General features: G+C 41.9%; 1 protein-coding gene across 6 annotated transcripts in view; it reads right to left on the reverse strand.

Moving 5' to 3' along the window:
• Positions 1-18,682, reverse strand: part of AUTS2 (activator of transcription and developmental regulator AUTS2) — a 793,559-nt gene that overhangs the window by 501,202 nt on the left and 273,675 nt on the right. The gene's annotated exons all lie outside the window — the stretch shown is intronic.

Here is an 18,682-nt window from a genome sequence, read left to right on the forward strand (position 1 = left end):
TGAAATCCCATTCAGGACACAATACAAAGAAATTACTTTAATAGCTATTTTTTGCTCAATGACTGGAAGTCACTGGAACACATACATGTGCTCATTTCTAGTTTTCTTTCTAAATAGTGATTTCCAAAATTTGTGAAGAACTTAATTTCTTCAGGGAAGCACAGGAATGGCAGCCAAAGGAAACCACATGAGCTTCTTCTCTGAATGGACCAAGGTGAGAAAACAATTCCTTCCTAAATCTAAACTGAATTTTCTCCATGATTTATATAGCATTAGGATACCTGCAGCTGGTGCAACCTGAATCCTCACAGAACGCACCCGCTGAGCCATCCTTACTGTTACCTCCTTCACCTTACACTAGAAATATCTTAAATTATAAATACATCACAGCAATCTGATCTGCGACGCCCCCGGCACATCCTGATCCCTATCACGTACTTCTCCCTTTCAGCCCAAGCGCTCCGGCGCTGTGTTTTGTCAATACCAGCCTAGTACAGCTTCAAATATTTAGCTTAACTTGATCTTCCAAACTGCAGAAGAGAAAAGCCAGAGTCTCCTAACACCATTTGCTGAACAAACAATTGATCCCAGAAGAGGAGGGCGGCGGCGTCCTCCTGCCCCCCGGCCGGCCGGGCTGCGCGCTCGTGTGCCGGGAGCCGTGACAGATGCCAGCAGTGACAGCTTTGTTTGGCCAAGGCTGTGCGCGGCCGTCAGTTGGCAGGCGAAGCCGCGGCGGAGATGACAGCTTCTCTGATTCTTTCATCAACCGATGTGACTGAGTGACCTTTCCCAGTCTTAGCAGCTGCCTCCCTTCTTTATTCAATCATGGCAGAAAATAAGTCCCTTTGGGTAAATCTTGCCCTTTTCGTAATTTTAAATGACCGCAATTGTCATTAGGCTTGTTTGCTAAATACGGTCGTGAGTGGTGGCATACTCTTTGGCAAGAGGCAAAAATGAGAGCACAAGGCACACGGCTTGTGTGCATGTCATAGCGGGAAACCCACGTTCTCCTCTGAAAGACTTCGAAATGCTCAAGAATTCCTTGCCAAGATTAACGCCCGCTTACAATCACAGGGGTTTTCAGGACAGCTGCGAGAGACCCTTGGTCATCGTTCAGGGAACGCACCCCACTTACCTCTAGGTTTTTGGCAAGGAGAAGGAGAAAATTATAGCAACATGAAAAATCAGATGTATTCCTGCAGCTCCATAGATACAGTTTGTTCTTCATGGTGAGAAAGGAGAAATGCTGTTAGTCAGTAACAGTGACAAAGTAAGTTTTTCAAGTAGCTTTGCCATGAGCCTGCTTTACATCCCTGCACATTTACTGCGCTCGCTGTAGCTGCAGATGAGGTGGGACTGCAATTGCCCTCATCGCACCCCGGAGATTAGAGATGGCAAATAACGCAAAAAAAAAAAAATATATAAAAAGTTCCACTCAATGAGCAGTCAGTTCGAAATTGAAATGAGTCTTCTTTGCTTCAGCATTTGTCTGCTTTGTGTTTGCTTTCTGCATACATTTGATCAATTGAGTTATACGAGCACAAATGTTCAAGAAAAGTGAATTTCAAAGTTGCTCACAGTATTAACAGAATCATTATATAAATCCTCACAGAATTACTTTTGCTGAGAAATCATATCTACACAGCTAATCACAATGCAGATTTATTTTTGGCACAAAGACTGCCTGTCTTTAGCTATTACACTGACTTACGTTATTGCAGTATGTGAGCCCCTTACCTCTAAAATAAATTGTAACAATAAGCTTCCTCAGGGGCTGTCTCTTATGTTGCCCCTGTATAAAGCCCGCACGATCAGATAGAGGTCTCTCAGAGCTCCTACATGACAACTCACCTAAAATGACATGTGAAATTTTAATATTTGTGATAAACCCACAGATTTAAAAAAAAATATTTATAAACCAGAAAGTTCAAGCAGCAAACATGAAATCACAATCTCTTTGCAAATACTCAAGCGAACGAGGGGAGGGAAAAAAAAAAAAAAAAAAACAACACAAAAACTAAAATTTTTTAATATATTCTTTCTGTAAATCATTTATTCCACTCTAGCAGACAAAACAACTCTGTTTAGGAAATGTACAAAGAGGGCAGGTAATTGCAGGTCTGTAGGAATAAGATGGAAGATCATGATAATGGCAGAGGGAGAGAAGAGACAGAGTAATGTGCAGTATCGAGGCTCTTCCCTGGCCAAAGCATATTCAGTCATTACTCTAAATACCGTAGTTTCAGGTGCCCCAAGGAATTCAATCTACTTTCTGCTGAAAGGTGGTTTCTCAAAAGCATGATTTGTATTCTTTTAGCCAATAAATACATGTCCTTTCATGGTTTTGACATAATATTGGCAAATGGTACATAATGACTAGTTTCTACCGAGGATGTGTGTACGTAAGCTGGGTTTGGTTTCGTTTTAAGCCAGTTCAGTACTCACTTCTGACTGAACTACAGAATTCTGCGAACGATCAGGTTATTTCACAGGGTAACAGATTGAAGCTTCAGTGGCCCAAATTACAGGAAAAGATGAGAGATGGAAAGATGAACCATACCAGCACTCAGGCGCAAAACCAGATGAAAATTTCACAGTGTACTAAACATCAACGGGTGCTCTGCCTATGCTCGAAACCTTTGCTGTACCTTGCCATTATTGAGGGATTACAGGACCCTCTGTACAACTGCTGAGCCTGCCAAGTTCTATGAACGCTAACCAAAATCCCACACAAGCTGCTAAAATCTTCAGGGGGTTTTACAAGACAAATTTCAATAATCCCTTTAAGTGCTTCTTTAGAATTGAGCATGAACTTGCCAAATCCAGGGTAGCTTATTCTTCTTAAATTCATATCACAACTAACTAGTGCTATGTGCGCTACAAAAAAATCTGAGTGCTCACTTGAAGAAATGCTACAGAGTTTTAATATTCTCAAACTACTCAATGTAAAAAAAAAACTGGGCTGAAAACCTTAGGGTCGAAGACAGCATGAGCAGTACTCTATTTCCTGACTTTGATGAAAAAAGAAAAAACAAGGATATTGATGAACAAGGATAATGCTCAAATTCAGTGTTCCACCTTTTCATGTAAACCATTAGCACTGACTAACTTTGCAGATCAGAAAGGTGTAGAAATATCAGAAAAACAGTTCTCTGTAAAGTGAGTATTTTTTTCATTAATTCTATCCCAAAGTAACAAATGCAAGAGTAGGGGCAAAAGGAAAATACCATTTCATCAGACACCAAGAGGTACACTAAACAGATGAGAGAGAGCAGAGACCTGGAAAACTAAGGTGGAATAAAAAGGGAGGCAAGGAAAAAAAAAATATAAAGAAGTGAAATTAGTTGATGCAAAAGGAACTCAAAATTTTTAGACTGAGTGGCCGAAAGTTAAAGGAAAGTAGTTGAAAGAAAATAGCTACAAAAAAAAGAGATGGGGAAGACAGACCAACAAAAGTTTTAAATGGATATCAAGAAGAATAGAGAATGGAAGCAGCAGAACATGGAGAAATCAGAAGTTCACTGTTGATAACCACGGTAAAGGCCATGATGTCCAGCAGCTTGTCTGCACTGGTTTCCACTTTCCAAAGTGGAAACTGTGCCCAGTATACCTCTGAAGAACAGACAGTGCTTAAACACAGGGGCTGATAAAACACTGAGTCTTGGTAAGACATCTTCTAATAATGAAAACATCCAAACTTATTTATCACCTCTGAAAATTTCCCATCCACATCCATTTGTCAAGTACTCAGAGTCACATTGCACCTTCTCAGGCGCTGAGACCAGTGGAATAAACATTCCCCTCTACTCCAAACCTTGGAGCCCAGAACTCCCATGTGCCCTCCCCTTACTTCCAGCTGCATCCCTTCCCCCCCGCTGCCAGCGTATGCACACACACACATACACATGTGCATTTTATATAGCATAAGGCTAATAGGGGCTGAACCTTTGAAGTCTAGCGCAGAATAATTTATAGCACAGATCCATGCTTCTTGGAGAGTGAAGTTTGATTTAGGGTAACGGTATAGGTCATAATCTAGACATTGAATCCTCAATAGGAGATACTGATAGGCACTGACAGCCCGCCCCCCCCCCCCCCCCAATATACTGCATTTGCCCAAGGTGAAATTTCTTTTCTATCTGCCCCTTGGATACAGCTTGCCCGACTCACTATTTCCATCCTATCTGTCCTTACAGAAACAGCTGGGATTGGAATCTGCCTCCCCTATCACATTTCCAGCACAGGGGGGGGAAAAAAAACAGTGAATTGGATCACAAAACATTAAAACAAACAAACAAACAAAAGCAACAAAACCAAACAAACATAAGGAGGAAGCCCCATGGGCCTCTTAAGAAGCCAACCACAGTCGTGGTCCGGAGGTGGGAAGCAAAGGGGATGTTTCCGAGTGCTCCGGCTTTGAGCTTGCTAATGCCATCATGAACCTGACCCTGCGGGGTTCACAAAGCTCTAATTTTCCTGCTGACAGTTGGAGATTACAGCACTGGTAGCTGAGCTGAGAAAATGTGCTCTAGAAGGTCTCCAAGACAGAGAGGAAGAGAAAATAAACAGTGAGCCCCATGGTGTCACTTTTATAGTCACTTTTCTGACAGCAGCCACGCTTTTATACATGGCACTTTGAGTAAACAATTTAGAGCAAATGTTTTTTTGGCTGTGGGAAGAGGATGCTCTTTTCAGATACGCTACAGCATAGACAAACACAATGCAAAGGCAAACAAAGAGCATAAAACAGGATGGCTCGTTACTACCCATCTTCTTCCAATTACACCTATTAGTCTTGAGGCAACAGGACCAGTGAATGTGCAGCACTGTGCTAATAAAAAAAAAAAATAAATATTCACTGTCTAACAGCATTTTCTAAGAGACGTAGAGAAACATCAAAAGTACCACGGAATAAATACCACTCATGGTTAAAATGGGCTCAATCCCATAAATCACAGACTTCAGCATCAAAAGGACTTTGCCATCGTCTCCATTATGTTAATTATGTGTATTGATACCTGCAAAACTAGGCTTCTATGATTTCATTTTTAATTTTAAATCTGTTAATGTTAATACATTATCCTCTTGTCAACAAAGTTTCTATGATGCTCTTCAACAAGGAAAGAAATTTTGATCTCTGACTTAGGCTGCTGAAAATGGATTTGAACATGCTTGCATCAGCCACTGGTGTGGACACTCCATCTCTCAACCCGAATCGGAGCACACACAGTCACATTTCAGCAGCATGGCTGATCCGGATTAATCTTGCTAATTATTCCCACCTTTGACAATACCTTTGTGTTGCACTATGCTAACACTTGAACTCTGCGAGATGGAACCGGAGAGCAGACTTTGCTCTACAAAAGAAATCACACCAAGTGCTTGTCTTCATTTTGCTTCCCTCTGATTAATGCAGACTCTTTTGCCAGTCCATTCGAGGAAGGAAGGGGATGTAATGGTATCTGCTCATTTTCAGCTTCGAGACCTCCAGATACATTCAGCAAGCCTAGAAAGCTTTTAATCTTTACCATTACAGAACCATCAGAAGGGTAATTTTCCAACAGTGGAAAGCAGGTGGAAATCAAAGGGAATAAAGTAATTACGAGTTTTAAGTACAGCCATTTTATGAGATACAGAAGTCGTTCTCATTCCTTTCCACATGTAATTGTAACTGCATTGGAATAACCTATAACAGGCCAGATTTTAATTCCAGGAATACAAAGGAAAAATGCACTTTTGTACCACAGTACCATGTTAGAAGGGGATAAAAGACCTCAAATAACTGCAAAGCTGCTTCAAATTCACACAAACAGAGGAATCCTACAAAATCACAGCCCCAATATTCTGGAATCCCTTAGCCGAGAATACAGAAGGCTTTTGGAAACATTTGCAACTCTAGCTCCACAGTGTATTTTCAAAGCGTGTCAGAACACAAGAAGAGGATTAAGTTCCTTATACTGCCACGTCCTCCTCCCTCTTACAGGGATGACACTGCTAACAGGATAAAGTGAGTGACAGGGTTATATGATCATTACATAAAGGTAGTACACATGCAAAATCTTCAGAACATGGGAAAAAAATTATCAAAGAGGTTGCACCATCTGTCTGTGGAGAAAAAAACAACAGCTGGTGCAAGAAGCCGCAAGATGCCAGCCTTACAAGTGACAAGATGGGAAATGACAGGAAACAGCTTTTCACTCTTCGAACAGCAAAAGAAACGTACAGCCCGTGTTCTCGTGTTTGAAAACCTCCAGATGCTGCCCTCTTCTCACATTTCCATATCTTTGTTCATGCAACATCTGAAAGCTTTTCTATTTTTACAGAGGGAGGGGAAAAAAAGCACAAAGCCATCAAATATATATATTTTTTTTTTCCTTGCAAGAGGATGTTGAATGAATTTTAATCATGATCATAAGAAAAAAGAAAAAGATAAATCAGCAGTATTTGATGTGAGAAACCTTTGAAACTTTCTCCTTCTCAGAAGAAATTGCAAAGTGTTTGCTTTTTATAAAGGTTGTGTATGACAAATATTAGCTTATTCTGAGACTTATTAGCCCTTTGAATTGATTCAAGGCAATGCTAAGGTTCACCGTAAATGTTTTGTAAAGGTAGCAGGCTTCCCTTGAACAATATAGCATAACCCTTGTACCAGGGCTTCCAAGTATCTCAGGCTTTAGGGGTTGTTTCAGCACTAGATGTGACCCCTGGGCTGAATGTCCCGACCTCCCCTGTTTCTGGACAGCGTATTGCTAAGGCTGCAAAACCAAGTTGCATATTTAAAGAAAAGAAGCCATTCCACAAAATGAAGTAAGCCCAGCTTCACAAGGTGTCCAGGCTATTCAGGCTTGATTCTGAGCAAATGATACTGGGAGCTGTCTGTCAAATATGACCCCATACGACCCTTCAAACTGGATGTTATTAACAACCGGTACGTATTTTACAGTAGAAAACATACTGAAAAGTCAACGCCCCATGAAGAAACAGTCTTGCTATGGGATGCAACCTGAAGGCAGAGGCACGTAAGCGTGGGGTCCTGTGCACACCAAAGCAGGATGGAGTGGGGGTGTACGTTTCCAGCACAATGGGAAAGCTCAGCTTGAAGTCAACACTGATCTGTGGATCAGGGGAAGCATCTAGACAGCCTGAGACTGATGATTTCTACCTCCCCCAGACAGATTAGTCCTTAGTTCATCCAACTGTTTTCCAGCTGGGAGATAAACTAGGATTATTTACTCCAGACAGAAGTGAGCAAATGGAAAGGTGTGTACTCATAGCAAAGCAATATTCTGATGCCAGACCTCAGCAGAAATCACATCTTTATCTTACAACTGTCCTGGAAGGCTGCTTCATGGCTAACACCAAGATTCACCCTTCATCATAAACAAAACGCTGTCTTCCTGATTTTTTTTCTATCCTGATAAAAATCAGAAATCGCTGCTGAGATTTTTGGCTATTGCATGCCGAAAAGGCTATATTAGAGTCTAGACTAAGAGAGCAATGCACAGATACTTGAGATAACACCCCCAGTTGATGGTGGGAAATCAAGGTGAAGCAGGTTCAAGATCATAGCTCAAGGTCAGGGAGGAAGGGTATGGAAAAGGTAGAAAAACAGCCCTATTTTCCTTATCTGAGCCTCGAACTTTTTCCAGCTAATCCTTCATACAGTAGCAGTTGGTCTTTTGAGACAGAAGCAAGGTTTCTGAAAGCCATCCTTATTGCATTAGCACCAGCCTACGCATAGCAAGTGGAATCATAAAAAAACACTTTAAGCATCATCAAGCAAGCCAGCTTAGAGAGAATTTACTAGGTGCTGTTTATTTCTACCTTTGATTCTCTACATGGTCTCTACAGATCAGAGTACTTAGAAAACATAATTATTTTAATTAGGAGTAATTCAATTAAAGTATCTCATTGCCAATAACAACTTCACTAATAAGAAATGAACACACTTGACTTTTTTTTTTTTTTTCTAATCTTACCTTTGGGGACTCTCTGAATACTTTCCCAGATGTGGAAGTATTTCTTTGATGTTGCATGCCTAATTCTTCTCTCCTGTAGGGTCTGATTCAGTGTATACTTAAGTCCACTCAAGTCTTTCCTTTACTTCCAGAGGGCACCGGATTGTACTTTTCTACATTGCTTTATCCCAGGAGGAATGAAGTTAACTCAAGTGCAGGAGAACAGTACAATGAGTACCCTTGCTATAAATATGATGATGCCAAGTAGGTCTGGTAGGGTAACTAAATCAGCTAAAAGGTAAACAACACAGTGACCACAGTGGAGATACCTTGCTGATGACACTTTGCTAATACCTTCAGCACAGGAATGTACTTTAGACCTCTTCAATAAGTCTATCATAAGTGAGTGGCAAGAGCAATAACAGTATTTTCCTCTGAAAGCACAAGCTAGGTAATTTTTGCAACATGCATTGTGTGATATGAATCCTTGTGCACAAAATTTGCTAAAAAAGGATACAAGTCGCTGGAGGTGACTGGAGTGCTACTAGAGTCACAGGGCAGCACTCAGGGATTTGTAGCTTTAATCAAAGCTGCTTTTTCAATAAGGGAGACAGGTACCCTTGAGTCATCTGACTCGTCTGCACCGTCTCCTGGGGCAGTCCGGCCATTTTGGCAATCTGGGAAACATCATTCCAGTACACAGGTGACCTCCCAGCGACACAGATCTACCCGTGGGCTCACACAATTTGCGCTCACTATTCCCACGGCTGGGGTGGAATGGGGGAAAGGTACGGCTGGGACACCTAATGTGCTTCTTGGGCTGGCATGCAACCGCCTGGGGCAACCGCAGTCTGGTGTAAATTACAGTGACTGGGAATCATCAGCTAAGAAAGAAGCAATTTAAGATCTGTGCTCACATGTTTGTATGCCCTTAACATCAATAGAAACCACATGGATGTAGAATACTTTACTCTTCCTAACCATTTTCTCTCTGATCCAACTGGTAGGACTCAGAGAAACTTGCCTTGGCAAGCAAAGATCAGTTGAGATGTGGACAATTACCTTCTTCACCCAGCTCACTCTCTCACCCTCTTAACTAGCAGCTGAAGAATATTTTAATACTGATCTGTCTCAGCCTTAATTGTGATACTATCCTAGCACAGTACAGCTTGTTTTACTTTGTATCTAACAATAAAGGGTCCCATTATCCAAGGGCAGTACTTGAAAGCGTATCTGCGAGAACAGATCTCACGATTTTAATTAAAAGCTTCCACATATTATTTTCCAAGCTAACAAATATGGCCATAGTTGTAATTATGGAATCACCAAATATAGACTCAAGATCTTGTTAATAATGATATCCTTTTAAAAATCTCATAATCTTAAAAAAATGTTGTAATTAAGTCACCAAGCAACTATATTTGTCTCCATGAAATAAAGCCAAATCTACAGATAATTGCAAATAACTCATTTCCCAGTGGATTTTTTTTTTTGTATGCCAATTAGACTCACAAATCTCAAGCTGTCACCTTCATCTCCAGACATGCAGCCAGCTGATAGCACAGCTATAAACAAAACAATCTGAGTGCCTCTCATTCCCTGACTAAGAAAGAAAATGAAGTTACCAACACACATTTGTAGATGTCAGCCCCCAGAAAAGGGCGGGAAAAAAATAATCCTTCAGTGTATGACAATTAAAATACTTTGTCTAGTTTTTGAGAAGAGTGTTGTGGGAAAGCTCCCAAGAGACTTCTGTGATTGCAACTCTTTGGTTAACAGCTGCCTCATGACTCAAATCCACATGCACAACCTGCAGCCACGTCCCTAGCCACTGATGTTTTTTACCTCTAAAATGCTGTGAGTCCTGGGAGCCCTTGATAATGAATCTCAGACTCACACACCTATTGTGTCTGTCACACACTCGTCTAATTACACCTGGAAGACTCACAAGCTTGAAATGGTGGCTTGGCAAAACCAGGGAGCTGGCAGGAGCAAGAGCTGAAAATGTTGCTGCCTTCCCCTGTGACAACTAGTCATTTTGGAAGGCCCCGAGTACAAAATTGCTGTTAAAACACCCATCCTCAGGCATCTGCACAAGCACCTCATGCAATCCCTCATTATTTCCTCTTCTCTTCTACTGTGTCCACCAGAACATGGATGCTGTGAGCTGCTTAAACCTGCTTAGGGAATATTTAGGAGCAGTCAGAAACAATAATTTCAACAGAGTGATTTCTTCAGAATATGTAAACAAGACTAAGCAATGGTCCTGATCAAATCAATAGGCCAGTTCAATAACGCAAAAAATTCAAAAGTATTTTGCAGCATGTACTTAGATGCAAGGGAGTCACTTTGCCACTGCTGCTGCAGAACTTCCCGCACTCAGCACATGCAACCTGCCACAACAGCTCATCAATGGCAAAAAGTAACTGTATAGAAGCACGAATTCAGAATATATGGGAGATTATACAGCCACAGGAAAAGGAAACAACTCGGTTACAAGTCTATATTTCAAGAAATAGGACATAAAATTCACAAAACTTGACACAAGGTTGAACCATTGAGATCTGAGGTGGTGGCCCAGACTGAACATACCTAATTGCAACCTCTGCTCCTTGGCCAAGTGCTTCCTCCTGTGCAGGTGTCCCAGAGCCTCGAACCAACCGAAGTGAACGTATAGGAAACCTGGGCTGGGCTGAGGGTAGCATGGGCACAGAGGTTCCTTTGACTCACTTTATGGTTCCCTGGAGTGAAGATTGGATGGTTCCTCCCAAAATTCCCATGCTCGACAAGTAACCAAAGCATTTCCCATCAACACTATCACTGTTCCCATCTTCAAGTTACCTAGGATTCCAACCCCCACATGCAACTTTCATGTCACACAACTTTCCCATTCCCTTCAAAAAATCCCTGACAACTTCTGCAGGTGAAGGGTATCCCAGGTACCCTGGACCTCTGCTGTCTATTTTCCGTTTCTCTATCTGAAACTTTTCCATCCTTGTAACTATTCAACCCGTCCTTTGCACACCAAGCTGAATGAGGACACTGTCCTAAACCATGGCCCTATATATATTGCCATAACTGTGGCCCTGTACTCAGTCTGCAAGGAGGAGAGGCTGATTCTTGTAGGAATCTGCACTTAAACAACTTAAGGATTGCACAAAAAGAAAAATTAAATGCTGTGGAAAGTAAAAGTCCCTAAAATGGTTCATCTATATCCAAAATCAAGTTTTCAGAAATGTTGATTAATCCCAGCAGCCATAAGGCATGGGAGTTACAGGTCTGTTGCACTTCTGAAACCCAGGCCACTAAATATATTTGTGAAGACCCATGGAGCTAACTTCAAACGACAGACTGAATAGCATGCCCCCTTCTTTTCCAGCATAATTTGGAAAAAAAAACAAACCAAAACAAAACAGAAAGCATTTGTAACAAAGCACACTGATAGTCAGGTAGATACTTCATTTTTTTTCCTTCCCGAATTTAACAAAAGCCTGGATCTACCACTCAAATTAAACAGTGTGCAGTAAAGCATTAAGTCTGTATTCAACAAGTTTAATTACTGTGTAAATGAAAGAAATTATTATTCATTCATGACATTTATTTCAGTTCCAGTGCTAGTTGCTTTTATAAAACTGGGATCGGGGGGGTGCAGGGGGGGAGGAGGAGGCTGGGTGTATAATTACTACTGTATTTCTTTGCCAAACATTAGTGAACTTAAACAAAAAGTGCTTGTTTTCACTGAAGAGGAAAAAGCATGTGAGCTATCAATGATGAATCTTAAGGACGCCCACAGCCTTGACACGGTGCCAGGCTCTGATAGGTATACCAATATTTGGGAGGCCGATAACAGAGAGCTTATTGAAGCCCCAAGACCAGCTCGGGACTCTCATGGGTCAAAAGCCACCCAAACTATGGGAACAATCCAAGCCGGCAGCCCCTGGGGAGTAACAGGAGCCACTGCGCGACATGAAAGATAAACTGGCAGCTGATGCTATCGGGGACTATCCAACAATGAATCTTTTCTAATGGATTTTCACAAGGCTTAAACTTCAAACAAAGGAAAGGGAAAATAAAAACCCTTAAGCTGATTCAGATCAGGCATTTTTGAAAGTCTGAAGGAGAAAGCAAGGCAGAGGCTGCAGAAGGGCGGTTCCTACACGATACAAGTAAATATGACACACTGCAGTCTGCTTCATATTGTGCATTGTGCTGATCCCAAGAGAATAGCTATTACCTGCTCTGAGCCACCCAAAACATTCAGGTTTTCCGGAGAGCACTGTAAACAAATCCTAGCGACTAATCAAAACATATCTTCCAAATATATGCTCTTTCTGGAACAAGTCATTCCTGTACTTTCCTAGGCCTCCAACTACCAGCATTTAATTACTGCACTACAGGAGAGATTACACTTTGGCAGAAGTAGCCTCAGGAAAAAAAATAAAGAAGGTTCAACACTGGGCCACACAAGTTGTATGTAAGAAATTACAGTTGATGCATTTAGATAAGTGGAAGGAGCAGGAAGGATCCTGAAGGTCAGCGTAAGCAAAGGAATAACTGCAGTGGTGTTTCACATCCACATTTAGACATACTGTTTATCCCGTCAAGCTAGCCAGGAAATATATCCTTTTTAAGAGATGCTCTACAGAATTGCAATGGCTGACTACCATAGCTAAGGTATTTAAGTGATCCTCTGAAAGCAAATGAAGTGCATACACTCAACTACAGGAATAAACGTGACTAATTTTTTTCATTTCAGAGTAATATATATCAAAGCTCATTCTGATCTCATTCACAGTTCATAATGAGTCGCTCTGAAGTTTGTTCCCAATTCCTTGCTGAACCAAATCAAGCCAAGTGGAACAAGCCATAATCCAAGCAGAATTCAATGAACAGTACACATTAAGAAGGCTATTAAAGTCTGTTCTGAGGGTTTAAACCAGTCGGAGGTTTAAGGTGGAGAAGAGATTATCCCAAATCTGCCGCCCAAGATCTCCCTCTGCTGACACCAGAACTGCTACCCTCAAGATGAACCAAATGCCAGAGTTGCTGGATTTGAGACACTGACCTATTATCTCACATTCTACATGCCACTTACATCAGAGCTAATTTTTGCCCAAAGGCTGCATCTGTATCACCTCAAATTCTTGATTATGTTGAAATTTAAGGCTCAGAAATCTCAGACGTTGCTATTTTGGTTCAAGCACACTGCCACTTCCATCAGTCTTGGAGCAGCCCACACTGCAGCTGATGAACCTGCTGCAGCTTGATCCTCCCTCCTGATTAGACCAGAGGGTTTTCAGACACAAAGCACCATCTCGTGCCAAAACCTGATTACTGCGATACCCTAACAACCACAACGATAACGGGGAAGGTAATTACACCCAGAAATAGGTAACACAGCACAGCTATGCCAAAGCCAAGTACTTTGGTTCACATCTGCACAGTAATATCTGCATTTAGTTTTTTACTGTTGCTTAAAATAATTGCTGAATTTCTGACATTAGTAACAGGAGGCCAACAGCCCCATCCTCTTTGGACTTATCAACATCATCGAGGTGAGAAGCAAACAGGGCCGGCATTCCTTGCAGGACCCATCTGCGTGCTTCAGCCGTGGTTCATCACCTTTTGTTGGGAGGACAGCTGGTCTCTGTGCTCAGTGGAAATGTCAGCTGTCAAAAGAGGCAAGAGGAGGCTGGTTTGGTGTTCTGGAGTAGGTGAGGAGACACTACACAAACCCAAGTCCACTGATCCAACAGCTGGGGCATGATTGCAACAAGGAGAAGTAGATAGGGGAAAGAGAACCAGCCTATGTTAGATACGCCACCAAAGGGTCATTTCAAAGAAACCATTTCTGTTCACACTCCTCTTGGAGGAGCTAGAGGACTCACACCAACTCCTTAGGCACATTCAATATGAACAAGGAAAACACTTCTTTGCCACACTGCACACACGTACATTGTATGACTTTGCCCATAACACTGAAGCCCTCATCTCAGCCCCTCCACTCAGCCAGTCCTAGTTTTCAACTGCCCAAAGAAAGGAACAACCACAGAAATGGGGTAATGGATCCATTTATGCCAATCTGCCACATGAAGTAGTAATATCAATGTAATTTGATTCCCAGTCTGGGAAAAAAAAAAAAAAAAAAAAAACAAACAAACAAAAAAAAAAACAGCAAGAAAAATTTGTTGCATTGATAGTAACAGAGTGATATATATATTATTTTTTTTACTTCTTGCTTAGGAGCCTTGAGTTTCTGTGCTTACTGATATAGAATCTTCTCTGACCACAGAGACTTTAACATGGAGGCCAACAATATTAAAGTGTAGAAGGGGGCGAGTGCTTATCAAACATTTAATGGAGAAGAGCAAACATCACACTACTGATACAGGTGCTCACAGGCAATGGCCAACCAGTCTGGAAGTGCACTCAGTCTGTCATTAGGCATTTCCACAGCCAGCTGAGACGCATGAACAATTTGTGTAGGGCAGCACCAAAAATAAAGCTAATTACTTTAGGCTCATGATAAGAGAGATCTTTTTCTACAGGCAACTTTTCAAGGTCACCTTTCTTGATTTACTCTCTCTTTTTTCCTTTTTTTTAAAAAAAACAACCAAACATCCAACATAGAACTTATTTCAAAGCTTATCTAATTCCACCTCAGGGAAGGAAGGGGTTAAGACCTCAAAAAACACATACAGATGAATAGAAAGCCAGGCTGGTAGGGCAATATTTTAAAAAAGGAAAGGGAAAAAAAAAAAGAAGTATTTTCTTACAGTCAAAACATAACCACAACCCCAGTGTTTAAGGTCACTTCCTCTCTTCATAGTGCTGGGAGCAATCCTGTCAATCAGCTCTGCGTGCTGGTAGTCTCGGCTCACTCTGAGTACAGAAAGTAGCACAGCAGAAGAGTAACATTTACCCGCTGGGAAAGGGGGATGGAGGACGCAGCTTTCAATTGATTCCAAAGGTCCTTTGGGAAGGATGGAGCCTCTGGTTTATTAGCACTGACATTCAGCTCTCAGAGTATCAGGCTGATACCTATTTAATTTAATGCCATTTTCCAGTACGGAAATCTGTTTGTCAGACTCTCACCAGGGAAGCCTAGCCAGCATCAACCTCACTTGCAGCGCGCTCACGCTGCCTGTAATTAAACACGCTGGCAGGGCAGAACCTCTCCAGCCCACGGCAGCGGCCGGGCTCAGCTGCGGGAATGTTTTCAGCTCCGCCAAGAAAAGAGAGCCTTGTGCTCCAGGCTATTTGTTCCTGTGTTTGTGAAAATGCTGATCTAGTGGAGGGGAAAAAACCATAACCCACCGTTGTGTTTCGTTTGAGATGAGAGTCTGCTGCGTACAGACACGTGAATTGCTAGAGCAGACGAGGCAGCGCCAAAACCCTGACCACTCTGAAATGAAAGGCAAACCCAACCCAGCTCAACCCAGGTCAGAACCTCACCCTAGAGTTTAGTTTACAATATTTCTTTGGGCGAGTCCCTCAGGCTCCTAGCTGGTGTTCTTACATGTAAAAGGAGGTATTTACTTCATTTTAGAGACAGATTAATTGCACGACATACTAGGGTCTTTCAGGATAAGATACCATTACTCTTCCCTTAAAAATTCATCCTTTGATGACGGCATTGATCTGCAGTTGTCCAGTTGCCACTACATTATGATGTCAGTGTACATTATACTGCAATTGTATGTCATGGTCACATGCAATCGCAACACCAATAAACTGATAAAGCGATGATGGCAGACTCTGGAAAGATCTGGGAGGTGAAAATGGATTAGGTTCATAAACCAATCCTTAGGCAGCATTTCTACAGTGAAGATACACAGAATCACCGAATAATAGATCTCAAGTCAGGCATTTAACGATGCAAACACATGCTTGATGTAATATTCAGTATCACATAAGGAATTTGGGCATCTGTTTCTCACTGATCCCTTAATGCTTAACTCATTCATCTGTCTTGTAAAGCTGCAAGAAGGATCTGTCTACAAGCAAACACACTGATGAAGTTGCTCCACAAGTTTTATTTTAGCTAAATCCTAAACCAGTCTAAGAAGATCTATAGAATTATACAAAATTTCTCCTGTCACAAAACAGAAATATGTATCAGAACAGGTTTCCATGAAATTCACAGATTGATATCTTGTCCTCCAGAATTTGAAATGCTTATTAGACAGAGCAACAGAAGCACCTATCAGCACATCTCCAGCTAGACTTGTTGACTTTAATTGAGTTGATCAGGTGAGTCAGGATTATAGAAGGAAATTAAAGGCTACTGGCATTTTCTTATATAAAACTCAGGAATTTTTACGAAATTATTAGACTATGTATCAAAATCATAAAGATCCAATCAATGTTGTACCTACGTTTGGTAATGTTTAAACCTGGAAGTATTACAGGACTATAAACATGCACACGCACAGACACCTGCACACAAATCTTTCAGATGTTTTGACTACGGTCATGATAAAAATCAGTTCACAACTGTGCAGAGACTCTTCCCACACTGGTACTGACCATTGACTCTGTTCCACAGAGTCTTCGACAGAAATGTTTATGGAGACACAGGCTCTATTTTTACCTTTTTAACTGAAGAGGATGAAAGCACTGATGTGACTATAAAGGACATGTTGCACTTAAGAGATATACACACACGTATTTCCATGTATATTTATACCTCTGTTCTCAGAGTTGCAAAGCAGTGTTTTGCCCCTGATGTACTGGGTGCTAGGACTGCCCGTTTTGAGTGTGGAGAGGGAGGGCAGGAAGGCACCCGGCATCGTCCCGGTGCTCCGTGGGCGACCCACTGGTAGAGCCAACTCTCCCGTTCCCTCTTCTGCCATCGCCTGTGCGGCTTTGGAAATCAATTCACACTTCCAAGAGTCACTTAGATCCCTGAGAGACTTGTCGGGTTTATATTTGCTCAGTGTTTTGAACAGCCTTGTCCTGTAAGGCCCTTTCAGCTGACAGGCTCTCCAGGGCAGGCCTTGTTTTACCACACACGGTGCCAAGTGTTGCTGCAGTCAGGCTCTGACTTTCCTGGGGTCTGGCAAGTGCTACTTTGGGTGAAAACAACATATACAAGTGTAAAGCTGTCAGATTCATGGTCAAGGAACATCTGTAGGTGCTTGCTCGTTCTCATGAAAAGGGATTACTCAGAATATTTGAATAGACATTTCCTCCCTGAGTCAGAAGCAGATGAGCCCATCTCCCTCACTGAGAGTAGTCGAGCACTCCAGAGCCTCTGACATTCAAAACCTCATCACCCTTCAGAGATGGGGAAATAAAAAAATATTCCTTTTACACAGAGATGCAAGATTTCACCTACCTATTAAACAAGCCTTTAAAGGAAACAACTAAATTAGAGGCCTCATTGCCAAGGCTGCTATACCATCAGGGAAAATCAGGAACTTTCAGAAGGCATTCAGGCCTTAGAGTGGGCTCATTTATCTCCTCCCAGACCCAGGGACGCTAAGGAGACGAGATTCCCAATTCAGACGTCATATTTACATGCTTGAAATTAAAGGAGGAAGGATCCAAGTCTGAGTTGCCTGCAATGAGAAGGGAAACTTGACCTTGCTTTTGAACCCACAAACTTTTAAAATAGCTCTCATCACTATCCTTCCCCTTTCTGGTGCATGACCACACGCGGGTCACTCACTACCTGATACCCTGCAGCCATCAGCTGAAGCTACTATTTAGTACCTCCCAAGGCAGACAGTCCCACTGAATGTCCATAACTGTTTTAAAATATTTCTCATGATCTTGTAAGATATCCATGTAATCAGGCTAGTGCCTAGAACCAGGAGAGACAGGGTTTTAACAAAAAAGGTGACTTTGAAATAACTGAGCTTTTATATTAAGACATTTCTCAAACCCCATGCAAACCTACAAGTTCAAGAAAAATTCAATATAAAATCTATGGGGTGCTATGCCAGGGCACTTTTTCTAACACTTTTTGCTGTATCTAATAATTTTTTAGATTTATACTTTCCACTGGTGGTTTCAGAAGTGACTACTAGATGAGGTTACAAAAGCAGCGTCTCTTTCCGTAATTTTCTTCCACTGACAGTAGAAGGACCCACATCTCTGTCTATAATCTTCTGCATGTGCTGAGAAAGAAATGGGATTTGGGGCTCCCAGTTTATCTCACTAACATGCCGCAGTGATATCTAAGCACTGAACAAGCCTATTTTCTGAGACCAAACAACAAAACTTCAACCTGTACCTCCAGCCAAGGGGACAAATGATTTTGTTTTCTCTTCGGCTTCCCCTTTTTACATGGAAGGGGAGGGGGGGAAGGATATGAAGCTGGTGAGTAGAACAGCAGGAGCAGGGAACAAGCAGCAAGGGGTGGGCTGACAGCACCGCTCTGCCCTTCCTTCAAGATCTCACATGATCTCCAGGAGCACAAACAAAGAACTGACAACCACCATCATGGCCATTCCCAAATGCAAAAGCAGTTCTCTCCACCCACCACCCAGAGACCTCACCACCAAGAACCGCGGCGTTATATCCAATTACTGCCAATCCCTGACAAGAAGAGGGGAGGCTTCCTCTGAATATAAGGCATACGTAACACCTCCAACGTACCATATGGATTCCTCTCTTCAAATTTGCTAGCTTGACCCCTTTCCATTTCAGTATCCCACTCCCCATTTCCTTACTGCTGCAGAACACAGTTTATTTCAGAAGGGGCACCCATGGACACA

This window comes from Tyto alba, unplaced genomic scaffold, assembly GCF_018691265.1.
Source record: "Tyto alba isolate M040663 unplaced genomic scaffold, T.alba_DEE_v4.0 Super-Scaffold_19, whole genome shotgun sequence".
Lineage (NCBI taxonomy): Eukaryota > Metazoa > Chordata > Aves > Strigiformes > Tytonidae > Tyto > Tyto alba.